The following is a 5,853-nucleotide window of genomic DNA, read 5'->3' on the forward strand; positions in this document are numbered from 1 at the left end:
TGCTCATCGTTCAAGGAACTCACATTTTTTGTTAAATTCTTCCTTTGACAATTGAGCACAATTGTCAGAATCCATATTTTCAAGAAAGACATCATATAGATGAAGCATTTGATGCAACTTCACTTCTATTTTTAATACTTTTATTTTTACAAACAAAATAAGTGATAAAATAAGGAACTAGAATATTTGATTGCAATATCTAAAAACATACCTTCGAGAACTCACGTCCCTAGCAACGGTGCCAAAAATAAATTGATGTCTACTATGCAACTTTATTCTTGTAGACTCTATTGGGCCTCCTAGCGTAGAGTTTTGTAGGACAATAGAAAATTTCCCTCAAGTGGATTACCAAAGTTTTATCAATCCACGATAGGTGTAGAATGAAAATGGTCTCTCTGAAACAACTCTAAAATCAAATACAAGAAATCTCTTGTGTCCCCAACACACACAATACAATTGCAAATTGTATAGGTGTAGTAGTTCGGCGAAGAGATGGCCATACAAGTGTAGTATCGATGGTAGGTATAGGTTTTTTAAACTGAAATAATAAAAACAGCAAGGTAAAAAGTGACAAAAGTTATCACAAATGGTATAGTAATTCTTGGAAACAAGTCCTAGGGTTCATACTTTCACTAGTGCAATCTCTCAACATGACTAACATAACCGAATCACATAACAATCCCTCAACGTGTGATAAATAATTACTCCAATGTTCTTATCAATAACAGAGAACATAAGATGGAATTTTTGTAGGTAGCAAAACCACCTCAAAGTTATGTTTCCAATCAATCTATTGGGCCATACCTATAAGTGTCACAAACAGCCCTAGAGATCGTACTACAATAACACCATAAAATACTCATGAACCAACTCTAATGTCACCTAAATACTCCAATGTCACCACAATTATCTGTGATTTAATTATTCGATATGCATAAAAAAATTAGATTCATATTATCCAATCCAACACAAAGAACTTCGAATGGTAGGACACAATTTATCACAACAAAGATAGAGAGGGAACAAGACCATATGATTCAACTTTATTAATATAGCTCGTGGTACATCAAGATCATGTCTTATCAATATCACGAGAGAGAGAGATAGAGCGAGAGAGATCAAACACATAGTTACTAGTACATACCCATAGCCCCGAGGGTGAACTACTCCTTCCTCGTCATGAAGGCTACCAGGATGATGAAGATGGCCTCTGGTGATGGATTCCCCTCGAGCAGGGCGCCGGAAAAGGGCTCCTTATGAGATCTCTTTGGAACAGATGCTTGTGGTGGTGGGGTAAAAAAAATTCGAGGTTAACTTTTAGAGGTTTCAAGATATATAGGAATTTTCAATGTCAGAATCACGCCATAATATGCCACAGGGGACCCACATCGAGGCAAAGCTCGCCCTCCCCCTAGGACATGCCCCTGCCTTGTGCGGCCTCTATGGTTCTTCTGGTACTCCCCCGAGGCTCCGTGGATCTCTTATGTTTTAGGAAAAATCATCAAAAAAAATTATGCATTTGGACTTCGTTTGTTATGGACTTTCTGGAAAACCAAAAACACGTGAAAAACATCAACTGCCACTAGGCACTGGATTAATATGTTAGTCCAAGAAATTAATATGAACATGCACCAAAACCATATAAAATTGTTGTAAACATGTCATGAATACTTCATAAATTATAGATATGTTGGAGACATACGACATACCATGTAGAAGTCGATGCGCAGGGATGATGGATTGGACTATGTGTCACTGTGCTATGACCTAAATGGGCGATGCTTCGACAACATGCGGGTCAGGGCGACGACTTGAAGACCTCAGCTCGACAGCATTGACCATGTGCCATGATGCGACAGCTCGATGGCGTGAAGTAGCGGCAGTGCGCTGGTCGGTGCAATCGCGAGGACAACCTCGAGGCGGCTACGTGAACCATGTGTCGCGGCGCTACGACCCGAATGGACAACATAGTCGCGGCTCGTGGGTCGGTGCAGCTGTGGGGAGAACCATTTGGTGGTTGTGTTGAGGCCTGACAGGCCAGTGGTGCTACCGCGTGATAGGGTGATGCAGCGGCATCCCTTTACTCAATTGATGGAGGGGTGCGATGTACCAAAGGACGGTCTTCACGGGACCTGCGCAGGTGCACAAAATCAACAAGCAAGATAGGTCGCACGGTGTAGATGGGGAGGATCTCGGGCGTACGTGTGATCATTATGATCACATGCAAGATCAGGGATGCCGCTCGGTGGTGGATAAGTACGAGCTGAAGTCGGCAATAGCGGTCGATGTGCGATGACATGCGGACGAGCGCATAAACATTGGTGCCCGGGTGGCCGACGCAGCAACAATGCCCGAGCAGCGACACGGCAGTAGCGGCAAGGCCCGAGCGGTGAACACAACATCCTGCGAAGGCGGCCTTACATACACAATGGAGGTAGGAGGTGATGGAGGAGAGCGGTGGCCTGGCGAATGCCTGGACGACGGCCCTCACAGGCCGACGCATTGCGCAAGTCCCCAGGTCGGTGAAGAGGTCATGTAGTTGTATCGGTGTTGAAGTAGGGGCGCGTGTGGTCGACGGTTGCGGGGGATGATGCAAACCCATCCTAGATAGGAAAATAAAAAAGAAAACCCTGATAAGTGCAACTAGCGAGAGAGAAAATCCGGATCAAAGGGTCGGGAAAAAGACTCTTTAGGTCGGCTGATCAACTGGATCGGCAGACGAACCCTAAGTATGGGCGGTGCACCTGTTAGGGAATATTTATCCCTTAGTGGCTTTGGTGATTGATGACAATGCTTTTGTGGAGTAATTGTGTGCATTAGGCCTTTTAGATAATTTATCATATGGTACAAGACGATACGATCCCCTCAGAGTTTAAAACTGCAGACGGTTCTTTTCCCGTGTTTCATTTTCAATGGAATTGAGTCATAGGAGAACCTTACTATTAAGATGGGGTCCGCTTCAGAAAGGTTTGGGTGGCATCGACACAAACGCTTCCATTTTCACAAACGCTCCTTTCTCGCTTCAATGAAATTGCCCTATGTGTCCTCTACATAGTTCATGATGGCCCCAAGCAGTAGTACCCCTGAGGACAGCGGTAGTGATAACCCACAAGTATAGGGGATTGCAATAGTCTTCACACGTAGTATTACACCCCAATTAATTGATTCGACACAAGGGGGGCCAAATAATATTTATTGCTCTTAGCAAATGAGTTGTCAATTCAACCACACCTAGGATATCTCTGTGCGGCAAAAGTAATAGTAGCACAACAAAATAGTAGTAGTAACGGTAATGGTAACAACAATAGTTTTGTAGTGATTGTGATAGTAGAAGCGGCAATAGTAACTTGACAAGATTCAATATATGAAAAACATAGGCACTTGGACTAGTGATGAATTGTGATTTATATTCCATTCATCGTGTAATACTTACGTACAAGAGCGACACAGAACTAGCTGCAATTCATCAATGTAATGTAGGCATGTATTCCGTATATAGTCATACGTGTTTATAATAAGAACTTGCATGACATATTTTGTCCTACACTCCCATGGCAGTGGGCTCTATATGGAAAATAAGGGATATTAAAGACGTCTTTTAATAGGGAACCAGAATAAATAATTAACACATAGTGAATACATGAACTCCTCAAACGACGGCAATCGCCAGAAAGAATCTCAATTATTGTCACCTTGGGGTTAAAGGATCATCACATGTAATATGTGAATATAACTTCGAAGACGGGATACAAAACACTCTCATATTCATGGAAACATAAATGGTTCAGATGTGAAATCATGGCACTCGAGCCCTAGTGACAAGCATTAAGCATAACAAAGTCATACCAACATCAATCTCAGAACATAGTGGATACTAGGGATCAAGCCCTATCAAAATAACTCGATTACTTGATCAATCTGATCCAGTCCCATCACTGTCCAACAAGCCTATAAAGGAATTACTCACTCTCGATTGTGAGCACCATGATGGTGTTGATGGAGAAGGGTGTGTGATGACGACGACGATGAATCCCCCTCTTTGGAGCCCCTAACGGACTCCAGACCAACCGTCGCGTGCAAGAAAATGAGGTGTTGGTGGCTCTATCTCCTAAATAATGATGAAAACTTCTCTCTTTATTGGAATTAGGAATTTATAGGACTGGAATTAGGGTCCGAGGAGCCATGAGGTGGACTTAAGCCAAGAGGGTGCACCCAAGGGGGTGGGCGCGCCCTATTGGCTTGGCACCAATAGGTGGCCCCCTCTGATGGGTTTCGCTCCATTGTTTTTTATATATTTCAAAAAAATCCACAAAAAGTGTCGTCCAATTCTGAGAACTTGTATTTCTACACAAACATAACACCCTGGCAATTGTGCTAAAAACAACGCCATTCCTGGTTAGTTTATTTCAAATCATGCAAATTAGAGTCCAAAAGAAGAGCAAAAGTGTTTGGAAAAGTATATACGTTTGGGACGTTTCAACTCCCCCAAGCTTAACTCATTGCTTTTCCTCAAGCAATTTAGCTGATAAACCGAAAATGATAAAGAAAATTTCTACAAACTCTTTTGTTCTTGTTGCCATATATGCCTAGCTAGTATTCAGGTTTTCACCAAAAATTGTAAATAACTATATCCATGATAACAATTAAACATCATATTCACTCATGGCAATAACATAACCCACTAGCAAGCAATAATAAAATATCTCACACACCAACAATTTGTCAAAACAACCATGGTATAATATGATGATATGGTATCTCTCTAGCCCTTTGTGAGACCGCAAAACATAAATGCAAATCACCTCTAGGATTCAAGCAACGACTAAACATTGTAATTTAGAGTAGAAAATATCCAGTCATGCTCACATCCAACATTAACTAGACTCAATGCATAAGAATGAAAATAGTGCTTTCAGGTCTCGTGCTTTGGTGAGAAGATGCTCACTCAAATAAAAGAAAATAACATGAAAGTAAATAACATAAAAGTGAATAGAAAGGCCCTTCATAGAGGGGAGCATTGATTTGCATAGGTGCTAGAGCTCAAAGTTTAAAAATGAGATGGAATTGTAATTTTGGGTGGTGTGCTTGTCTTGTCAACATCACAACAGAGATTTCAATATCTTCCATGATAAACACATTATTAGCGGTTCCCAAGTGGAAATATAAAGTTTTTTCCCTTCAACCATTCGTACACAAGTCATGGCTGACCAAATCCTCGGGTGCTCCCTAACATTTCAACTGTCTCAAGAGTCTTGTTATTATTTTTAATTATGCAGGACTAGGCATCCTTTTTACCAACCTCTCTCGTGCAATGACATCCTTCTAATTATGCAGGACTAGGCTTCTTAGCATGGAAGATACCAACCGCCCCATCGCTCCATGAGCGGTACGAGCACACCAAACAAATGTTTATTTGAATGTTTAGAGGTGGCACATGCAAATTTACTTAGAAAGGAAGGGTAATACCGCATATTGGTAGGTGGACACATTTGGCCCAACTTGGGTTTAGGAGTTTGGATGCACAAGCAGTATTCCCGCTTACTACAGGTGAAGCTAGCAGTAGATTGAGAAGCGACCAACTAGAGAGCAAAAATGGTTATAATCATGCACTGAGAATAATTAACATTGAAAATTAGCATGTGTAGGGTATTAACACTCTGAATTTAAATATCATGAAGGCTGCATTGGTTTTAAATCAACTACATGTTTGTACATGCGCCAACTCAAGTCGCTCTAATTACTCACAGGAAAATGCCATAATACCATACCACATCATAATCATTTTAATGCATGTTGACACATAAGATATATCACTATCCAATCCTAGCTATTTAAGCATGGCATGAGCAACCT

This window comes from Hordeum vulgare, chromosome 3H (assembly GCF_904849725.1).
Source record: "Hordeum vulgare subsp. vulgare chromosome 3H, MorexV3_pseudomolecules_assembly, whole genome shotgun sequence".
In the NCBI taxonomy this organism is placed as follows: Eukaryota; Viridiplantae; Streptophyta; class Magnoliopsida; order Poales; family Poaceae; genus Hordeum; species Hordeum vulgare.